This window comes from Rattus rattus, chromosome 8 (genome assembly GCF_011064425.1).
Source record: "Rattus rattus isolate New Zealand chromosome 8, Rrattus_CSIRO_v1, whole genome shotgun sequence".
Lineage (NCBI taxonomy): Eukaryota > Metazoa > Chordata > Mammalia > Rodentia > Muridae > Rattus > Rattus rattus.
In genome coordinates, this window is record NC_046161.1 from 15554040 (window position 1) to 15565031 (window position 10992).

Genomic DNA, 10992 nt, shown 5'->3' on the forward strand with positions numbered 1-10992 from the left:
TCAAATAGGATGCAAAACTGAGAAATAAACCTATACAACCATGAACACTTGATTTTTAACAAAACAGCAAAAATCATAAAATAGGGGAAAAAAAGAAAGCATCTCAAACAAATGGTGCTGATCTAACTAAATGTCTGAAATAGAAGAATACAAATAGTTCCATATTTATCAGTCCTCACAAAACTCAAGCCCTATTGAATCAAGGACCTCAACATAAAAACAGATAGATACACTAACTAAATCTAATTGAATAAAATGGGGAATAATTTAAATGCATTGGTACAGGAGACAATTTCCTGAACACAAATAACAAATAACTAGGCATTAAGATCAATAATTGATAATCGAGACTTTGTAAAAAATTGGAAAGCTTTGTAAGGCAAAGGACACATTGTAAATAGGACAGAATTGCAGCCAACAGATTTGGAAAATCTTTAACCTTATATCCAACAGAGCTTATTATCCAAAATATGGGCACTAAAGAAGTTTAGACACCAAAATCACATATCCCATATTAAAAAATGGGATACAGACCTAAAAATTTTTTTCAACTGAGGAATCTCAAATGGCTAGGAAGTATTAATAGAATTGTTCAGCATATTGTCATCGGGGAAAAATGCAAATCTAAACAACTCTGAAATTCATTCCCCTTAGAATCAGTCAGAATGGCTAAGAGCAAAACCACAAGTGGACTAATACAGTGAAGTTTTTCTGTGGTAGAATTTTGGGGTGGCTTACTGCTTTATCATATGATCTGCAAATAGCAAATACTTTTGCTGAATTTATTTTCCTTTGATCTACTTTAGTTTTTCTTAATGCTCTGGCTATGAATTCAATAATTATAGCGAGTACATAGGGAGATAGTGGGCAGTCTTTTCCCTGATTTAGTACACTGCTTTAAGTTTCTCTACATTTTCCTTGATGTTAGGTATCATCTTGCTGTATATTGCTTTTATTATTTTTATATGTCTGCTGTGTATCACTGATTTCTCTAAATTTTTTTTTATATGAAGGGGTGTTGGATTTTGTCAAAGACTTTTAGAGCTAAAAATGAGATAATCATATGATTTTTTTCAGTTTGCTTATATGGTGGATTACATTGATAGATTTTTCATATGTTGAACTGAAAAAAGTCAGCTTTTGGAGTCAATCCTAAGGTCAGTGGAAAAAGTTCCACCCAAAGCCTCTGAGCACAAGGACCCTCTCACCAGGAAGAAAAAAGCTGGGTGTAGTTCCTGGAACAGCTGCAAGCCAAACTACCACACAAAGCTACCTGTTGCTCAAACCATCCCTCTTGCAAGTCCTGGAGAAAAGAATGAGTTAATCTGAAAAAATTTTTTCTCCACCAAAATGCACATAGTACCCTACCTAGTTACCATTGTGCAAATACTGCTGCAATTCTTTTGAATTCTACTGAAGAGTTTCCAGTGGGTACATAATCCCTGTAACTCATGAGGTTGTCTTCCCTTGAATTGGGTATGGCCCCTCTTAACATGTTGAAATGGATTAAACCTCTTGCTTTTTTCATCCATCACCACCCCCATGAGTCTCAATTCAGGAGGTCCCAGAAGAGGTTCAACCTAGACCTCACATAACCATCCTGCCTTCCTGGTATGAAGCTTTGATAATGATGGATGATTTTTTTTTGTCTGTTTCTGTACTTTTGTTTTCAAGTATTTTATTGATCATTTTGCATTAATGCTCATAATTTGAAGTTCGCTGGCTTTGTTGAGCCTCGTGGTGGTTTTAGGTATCAGGATGACTGTGGCTTCATTAGGATGAATTTTCACGTTCTCTTTTTCTTTTGTGGAACAATTTGAGGAGTATTGATATTAGTTTGTCTCAAATGCTTGAGAATTTCTGCATTAAAACCATCTGCCCCTTGTGGCATTTTTTGGTTAGAAGACTTTTAAATGACTGCTTCTATTTCAAAAAAAGATATAGGGTCATTTAAGTAGTTTACCTGATTTTTTAATTTAATGTTGATAAGTGGCATCTGTTCAGAAAAATTGTGCATTAGTTAATAATTTTCGATTTTTGAGGGAGTACAGGTTTTGAAATAAGGACTAATGACTCTGGATAATTCAATGTCTGTTGTTATGTTTCCCTTTTCATTATGATTTTGTTTATTTAGATGCTATCTTTTTGGTTACTTTTGGCTAGGGTTTTGCCTATCCTGTCGGTTTTCTCAAATAAATCCCTTTCGGTTTTCTTTGATTCTTGTATTTATTTTTGTTTGTTTCTATCTGATTGTTTTCAGCCATGATTTTAATTATTTCCTGACTTCTCCTCTTTGCAGTGTTTAGTTTTTCTTTTTGTAGAGATTTCAGGTATATATTTTTAAATTGCTGGTTTGAGAAATTTCTAATTTTTTTTTATGGAGGTATTTAGGGTTAAGCATTTCCGTCTTAGCAGTGTGTTTGTTCTGTTCCATAAGTTTGGGTATGTAGTGTCTTTATTTCTATTGAATCCTAGAAAGTAATTTATTTTCTTTCTTCCCTGATCCAGAAATTATTGAGTAGACTTGTTCAATTTCCAGGATTGTCTAATCTTTTCTATTGTTTGTGCTATTATAGAGTTCAGCTTTAAATCACTGTGGTCCCATAAGATACAAAAGTGTTATTTCAGTTTTTTCTCCTTATCTGTTGAGGCTTGTTTTGGATGAATTATATCGTCAATTTTCAAAAAGGATCCATGAGGTAACAAGAAGAATGTATTTTCTTTTGTGTTTGGGTAAAATATTCTATAGATGTCTTTTAGGGCAATTTCATTTTGATACCTAATAGTTTCATTATTTCTCTGTTTAGGTTTTGTGTGGATAATCTGTCAGTAGATGAGAGTGGAGTCTTGAACTCTACTACTGTTAATGTGTGCGACTTGATGGGCAATTTAAGTTTCAGCAATCTTTCTTTTATGAATGTATGCATACTTGTGTTTGGGGCTTAGATGTTAGAATTGGCATATCATCTTTTCATATTTTCCTCTGATGAGTACAATGTGTCTTTCACCATCTCTTTTGATTAATTATTCTTGAAAGTCTATTTTATTAGAATTAGCTTACTTTTTATTCTGTTTGCTTGGAAAACTTTTTACCAGCCCTTTATTCTGAGATATTGTCTATCTTTATAACTGAGGTGTGTTTATTATATACAGCAGAATGATAGATACTGTTTGCTCAGGCATTCTGTTAGCCTGTGTGTTTTTATTGGGGAATTGAGCCCATTGATATTGAGCGATAGTAATGACCAGTGATTGATATTTCCTGTTATTTTATTGTTGGTGGTGTGAGTTTGTGTGTTTGTGTGTACTTCCATTGATTTGGCTGTTGTGGGATTACTTATTTTCTGTCATTTCTTGGGTGGATTTGTTGGGTAGCACATTTGCTTTTCTACATTTGTGTCTAGATATTGTTTGAATTTGGATTTGTCTGGAAACATGTTGCTTCTTCTGTCTATGGTGATTGAGTGTCTTATTAGCTATCATAGCCTAGGTTGGCATCTGTGATTATTTTTGGAGACTGTAAGATAGCTGTCCAGTCCCATCTATCATTCAGTCTCTGTTGAGAAGTCAGGTTTAATTCTGATAGGTCTGCCTCTGTATGTTTTTCTCTATGATTTTGTTGAAAATATTTTCAGGATCTTGGAGCTGGGACTCTTCACCTTCTTTTCTTTCCTATTTTTCTTAGGTTAGTCTTTTAATGGTATCCAGATATCCTGAATGTTCTTTTAGAAATTTTTAGATTTAAGATTTTCTTTGACTGATGTACTAATTTCTTTCTCTCTTGCATTTTCCTGACCTGATATTCTGCTTCATCTCCTGTATTCCATTTGTGATGCTTGGATGTGTTGTTCCTGTTCTATACCCTAGGTGTTCCATCTAGTAGATTCTCTCAGTTTGTGTTTTCTTTATTGTTTCTATTTCTACTTTCAGGTATTCCACAGTTTTATTTATTTATTTTACCTGTTTAACTGTATTTCCTGTATATCTTTAAGGGATTTATTTGTTTTCTTTTTAAAGGTATATATCTGTCTGATTGTATATTTTTGTATTCTTTAAGAGATATATTCACTTTCTGTTGTAAGTCCTATATCATCTTAATAAGATTGAGTTTAAAGAAAAACTTCTTGTGCTGTTTGTATTAGAATATCAAGGACTTGATGTATTAGGGTAACTGGGTTGAATGGGTTTCATATTGCCCTGGAATTAATTGATTGTGTTTATTCTAGAGCCTTTAGCCATCAAACTGGCTTTGGTCCCTTCATATTTCTTTGGTAGTGGGTATTGGGAGGGAGTTCTAACCTCGATGGTTCTGGTGCGCTAGGCCTCTGATGGTATGCTCAGGTTGTATGGTTATCAATCTGTAGGTCTGAATGGTTCAGGGATATGCAGGTTTTTTGTTGCAGAGCACAGATCAGATGAAGGTGGTAGAGTAGTGAGAGGAGAACAGATGTCTGCCTGTGCTAGGAGGTTGCTGTGCCTAAAAGATTCAGGGAACAGAGAGACTGAGTGAAGGAAGAAAAGCTTACCTTTATAATTTAGGTTCAGCAGGTCTGATGATGGTGGAAGGAGGGGTGACAGGAGAAGGCAGGTCTTCCTGGGATAGTGGGCCTGCTCAGAGGAGCTCTGCTTACTCCTGAGTATTCACTGAACAGATGTATATTGATTTTATTATATAGAGGTATGCATCCTTTATACATGATCTCTTCAAGGTGTGTTGGATTTTGTCAAAGGCTTTGTCAACGGCTAATGAGATCATGTTTTTTTAAAGATTGTTTATATGATCAACTGCATTGATAGTTTTTTGTATGTATTGAGCCATCCCTGCATCCCTTGGATATAGCTTCCTTGATCATGATAGACGATGTTTTAGGTATGTCCTTATATTCAATGTGTAGTATTTTCAGAAGTCTTTTGCATCAAGGTCTGTAAGGAAATCTTGTCTGATGATCTTTCATTTTTGAGTCAGTTTTGGCATTGGTATCAGTATAATAGTAGCCTTATAGAATGAATTTATCAATATACTTTCTGTGTCTATTTTGTGGAGTAGTTTGAACAGTGTTGGTATTAGCTATTCTTTGAAAGTCCAGTAGAATTCCATACTAAGACCATCTGGTCCTGCATTTATTTTGGTAGAAGAATTTTAATAACTGCTTCAAGGTGAGTCAAACTTTGGTAAGTGGTATATATATGGAAAAGCCATCAATTCAGATTTTCCAATTTTATAGAGTAAAGTGTTTTGAAGTGAGACCTAATAATGCTCTGAATTTCCTTATTTACTTTTATTATGTCTCCCATTTCACCTCTGATTTTGTTAATTTAGATACTGTCTCTGTCTTTTTGTTAATTTTGCTGATATTGATTTTCTTTTTTGTCCAATTATTATTGTATTTAATTAATTATTTATTTATTTATTTATTTTTACACTCCTGATTTTATACCCCTCCCAGTCCATCCTCTGACTGTTTCACATTTCATACATCCACCTGACACCTCAACATCCCTTGTCTCCACAAGTATATCCCTATCCCACCCACACCACCAAACCTCTAAACTTCCAAGTGCTTCCAGTCTCTTGAGGGTTAGGTGCATCTTCTCTGACTGAACCCAGATCCGGGAGTCCTCTGCTGTACATGTGTTGTGGGCCTCATCTCAGTTGGTCAATGCTGCCTAATTTGTGATCCAGTGTCTGAAAGATCTCAGGGTACAGTTTAATTGAGGCTGATAGTTCTCCTACATGGTCGCCCTCCTCTTCAGCATCCTCCAGATTATACATAATTTAGTCAGAGGGGTCATCAACTTCTGTTCATTGGTTGGATGTTCATATCTGTATCTGACTCTTTCAGCTGCTTGTTGGGTCCATTTTTGTGAGTGCCTCGGTTATGGTGGCAGGTTTTCGGGCCTCCTCTGGAGCTGGATTATACTTTGGACCTGTCACTAAACCTTCTTTCCCTCGGGCTCTTCTCCATTTCCATTCCTGAAGTTCTTTAAGACAGGAAGAATTACATGTCAGAGTACTGACTGTGGGATAGCAACCCCATCCCTCACTTGATGCCCTTTTTTTCTGCTGGAAGCAGAATCAGCAAGTTCCCACTCCTTCTCTGTAGGACATTTCATCTAGCCTTCCCAACTTTGAGTCCTGAGGGTCTCTCACTTCCCATGTCTCTGGAAAATTCTGGAAGATCCTCCCAACCTCCTTTTTCCTGAGTTCTACTGTTTCTATCTTTTGTGTTGTTCCTCAGAACTGTAGTCCTTTCCCCCCTCCCAATACCAGATTATGTTCCTCTCTATTCATTCCCATCCCCATCCTCTTTCCATCCCCTGTCCCTCCCTTCCTCCCTCATTGTGCTTGTTTTCTTCTCCCTTCTAAGTTGGACTGAGGTGTCCCCACTTGGACTCTTCAGTTTATTGAACTTTTGGAGTTCTGCGGACTGTATCTTGGGTATTCTGTACTTTTTTGGCTAATATCCACTTGCTAGTGAGAATATACCATACATGTCATTTTGGGTCTGAGTTATGTCACTCAGGAAAATATTTCCTAGTTACATCCATTTGCCTGCAAAATTCACGATCTTCATTCTTTTATTTTCTTCCATTTTTATTAAATTGGGTATTTCTTCTTTACATTTCAAATGTTATTCCATTTCCTAGTTTCCAGGCCATCACCTCCCTAGCCCTTCCCCCTTCCTTTCTATATAGGTGTTTTCCCCATCCACCCCCATTACTGCCCCACAATAATCCTGTACACTGGGAATCCAGCCTTCTTCATCTGGTGCCCCAACAAGGCTATTCACTGCCACATATGCAGTTGGAACCCAGGGTCAGTCCATGTATAGTCTTTGGGTAGTGATTTAGTCCCTGAGAGCTCTGGTTGGTTGGCATTGTTGTCCTTATGGGGTTGCAAGGTCCTTCAGCTCTTTCATTCCTTCCTCGAATTCCTCCAACAGGAGTTCTGTTCTCAGTTCAGCGTTTTGCTGCTGGCATTTGCCTCTGTATTTGACATATTCTGGCTGTGTCTCTCAGAAGAGATTTATATCTGGTCCTGTCAGCCGGCACTTCTTAGCTTCATCCATCTTATATAGTTTTGGTGGCTGTATAAGTACGAGCCACATGTAGAGCAGGCTCTGAATGGCCATTCGGTCAGTCTCTGTTCTAAACTTTGCCTCCTTATCTCCTCCTATAGGTATTTTTGTTCCCCTTTTAAAGAAGGAGTGAAACATCTGCATTTTGGTCATCTTTCTTGAGTTTTATGTGGTCTCTGCATCTTGGATAATTCAAGCATTTGGGCTAATATCCGCTTATCAAAGAGTGTATACCATGTGTGTTTTTCTGGGATTGGGTTACCTCACTCGGGATGATATTTTCTACTTCATTCAATTTGCCTATGAATTTCATGAAGTCACTGTTTTTGATAGCTGAGTAGTACTCCACTGTGTAGATGTACCACATTCCTCTGTTGAAAGGCATCTGGGATCTTTCCAGCTTCTGGTTATTATAAATAACGCTGCTATGAACATAGTGGAATGCTTGTCTTTGTTGTATGTTGGAGAACCTTTTGGGCTCAAGAGTGGTATAGCTGGGCCCTCAGGTAGTGCAATGTCCAATTTTCTGAAGAACCTCCAGACTGATTTCCAGAATGGTTGTACCAGTTTGCAATCCCACCAACAATGGAGGAGTGTTCCTCTTTCTCCACATCCTTGACAGCATCTAATGTCTCCTGAGTTTTTATCTTAGCCATTCTGACTGGTGTGAGGTGGAATCTCAGTGTTGTTTTGATTTGCATTTCCCTGATGACTAAAGATGTTGAGCATTTCTTTAGGTGCTTCTCAGCCATTCGATATTCCTCAGTTGTGAATTCTTTGTTTAGCTCTGTACCCCATTTTTAATAGGCTTATTTGTCTCTCTGCATTCTAACTTCATGAGTTCTTTGCATATTTTGGATATTAGCCCTCTATCAGTTGTAGGATAGTAAAGATCTTTTCCCAATCTGTTGGTGCTGTTTTGTCCTAATGACACTGTCCTTTCCCTTACATAAGCTCTGTAGCTTTATGAGATCTCATTTCTCCATTCTTAACCTTAGAACACAAGCCATTGGTGTTCTGTTCAGGAAATTTTCTGCAGTGCCCATGTGTTCGAGATTCTTCCCAACTTTTTCTTCTATTAGTTTGATTGTACCTGGTCTGATGTGGAGGTCCTTCATCACTAGGACTTAAGCATTGTGTAGTGTGATAAGAATGGATCCATTTGCATTCTTTTATATGCTGACCATCAGTTAAACCAGCATCATTTGTTGAAAATGCTATCGTTTTTTCCATTGGATAATTTTGGCTCCTTTGTGAAAAAATCAAGTGACCATAGGTGTGTGGGGTCTTTTCTGGCTATTCCCCTGGTCAATTTACCTGTCTCTGTACCAATATCTTACAGGTTTTTTTATCACTATTGCTCTGTAATACTGCTTGAGGTCATGGATGGTGATTCCCAGAAATCATTTTCATTGTTGAGGATAGTTTTTAGTTATTCTGGGTTTTTGTTATTCTAGATGAATTTGAATTCTTCTGTCTTTACTCTATGGAGAATTGAATTGAATTTTGATGGGGATTGCATTGAATCTGTAGATTGCTTTTTGGTAAAATGGCCATTTTACAATATTAATCCTGTAATCCATGAGCATGGGAGATCTTTCCATCTTCTGAGATCTTCATTTTTCTCTTTAGAGGCTTCAAGTTCTTGTCATACATATCTTTCACTTGCTTGGTTAAGGTCACACTGAAGTATTTTATATTATTTGGGACTATTGTGAAGGGTGTCATTTGCCTAATTTCTTTCTCAGCTTGTTTATCTTTTGTGTAGAAGAAGGCTACTGATTTGTATCAGTTAATTTTATACCTAGCAACTTTGCTGAAGTTGTTTTTCAGGCTTAGTAGTTCTCTGATAGAACATTTGGGGTCACTTAAGTATACTATCATATCTTCTGCAAATAGTGATATTTTGTCTTCTTCCTTTTTAATTTGTATTCTTTTGACCTCCTTTTGTTGTCTGATTGCTCTGGCTAGGATTTTGAGAACTATCTTGAGTAAGTAGGGACAGAGTGGGCATCCTTGCCTAGTCCCTGATTTTAGTGGATGCCCTCATTTGTAATAGCTTAGTAGTATTCCATTGTGCAAATGATCCACATTTTCTGTATCCATTTTACCATTGTGGGACATCTGGGCAATTTCCAGCTTCTGCCTATCACAAATAATAGAATTGTGTCTTGGTTTTTTTTAATTCTTCTTTTTTGGGATAATTTGCGTTAATTGCATACATTAAAGTATATTGGACCCAGATCAGCAGAGGCAGCAGCTGGAGCAGTCGCAGCCTGTGGCCTCTGCTGCCCTCCACACCCCCTCCTCTACCCAATCCTTGTAGGGGTGTTGGTTGTTCCCTTTGTCTTCCCACCCACCCACATTGTTCTGTCCCTGGCCTCTTACCTTTCCCTTTCCCTCCCACTTTCCTGTTCCGCTCAGTCAGCTCATGTGCCTCCAGTGACCAAAGGCTTGACTACCCAAAGTCCAGCTCCTTGTAACTGCTAGACATGGACACCCTTGTGATTAAAAGTGGATTAAATGTCACTCTAACCATCAGGCTATTTATGCATGGAAAGTAAGTTGGCAGTATCATGGGAAAGAAAGGAGAATCTGCTAAGAAGCTGTGTGAGGAATGTGGTACACTTATCAACATCTTAGAAGAGAATTGTCTTGAGAGAATTATAACTTTTGCTGGACAGAGGAATGCCATCTTTAAAGCCTTTGCTATGATCATTGACAAACTGGAAGGGACCTAAACAGCTCTATGGCAAATAGCACAGCTGCCAGTAGACCCTCAGTTAACTTGTGTCTGGTAGTTCCTGATTGTCAGTGTGGCTCTCTTATTGGAAAAGGTGGTTGCAAGATCAAGGAAATAAGAGAGAATACAGGGACTCAGGTACAGGTGGCAGGGGATATCTCCCCAATCAACTGATTGGGCCTTCACTATTGCTGGCATTCCACAATCCATCATTGAGTGTGTCAAACAGATCTGCGTGGTCATGTTGGACACTTTCTCCCAGTCCCTTCCCCTCCCCCGAAGGGTGTGACCATCCCATACTGGCCCCAGCCATCAGGTTCTCCAGTCATCTTTGCAGGTGGTCAGGACAGGTACAGCACAGTGACAATTCAAGCTTTCCCCACACCAACCCATCCATGTGCCTCAACCCTGACCTGAAAAGACCACCTCTAGAGGCCTATACAATTCAGGGACAGTATACCACTCCATGGCCAGATTTGACACAAGCTGTATCAGTCAGCAATTCAACAGTCTCATTTTCCCATGACCATGCAGCACTGGATTCAGTGGAATTGAATCCTAGCACTCCAAAGATGAAAGGCTATTGTGCAGGTTTGGATGCATCTGCTCAAACTACTTCTCATGAACTCACCGTTCCAAATGATTTGATTGGCTCCATAATCAGGCATCAGGGAGCCTAAATAAATGAGGTCTGTCAGGCATGTGGGGCACAGATCAAAATCACAAACCCAGTGGAAGGATCTACTGATTGGTAGGTTACCATCACTGGATCTACTGCCAGCATTAGCCTGGCTCAGTATCTAATCAGTGTCAGGCTTTCCACGGAGACAGGTGGAATGGGTAACAGCTAGAACAGAGCAGATTTATCCATAATCCCTTTCTGCTGTTCACCACCACCCATGATCCATCTGTGTACTTTCTGAACAGTCAGCCATTCCAGGTTACAAATAGTGTGTAAAGTTTCAGTTTCTACACAATTTATCATTCACTCATGATTTTTAATTAAAGAGTTTTAATTATTTTCTCTGTTCAGCAGTTGCACTGAGATATCCATATTTAGTTTTATAACCTATCCCCTTATTTGGCTCATGAATTTTTGTTTGTCATGGAAATGTAAGAATAAATTATTAATTAATTTCAGTTTAGTTCTGTGATGTCAGGAATTTTCCA

General features: G+C 38.1%; 1 pseudogene; it reads left to right on the forward strand.

Moving 5' to 3' along the window:
* Positions 1-9568: 9568 nt before the first annotated feature.
* Positions 9569-10673, forward strand: LOC116907479 (annotated as a pseudogene).
* The last annotated feature ends 319 nt before the right edge of the window (positions 10674-10992 follow it).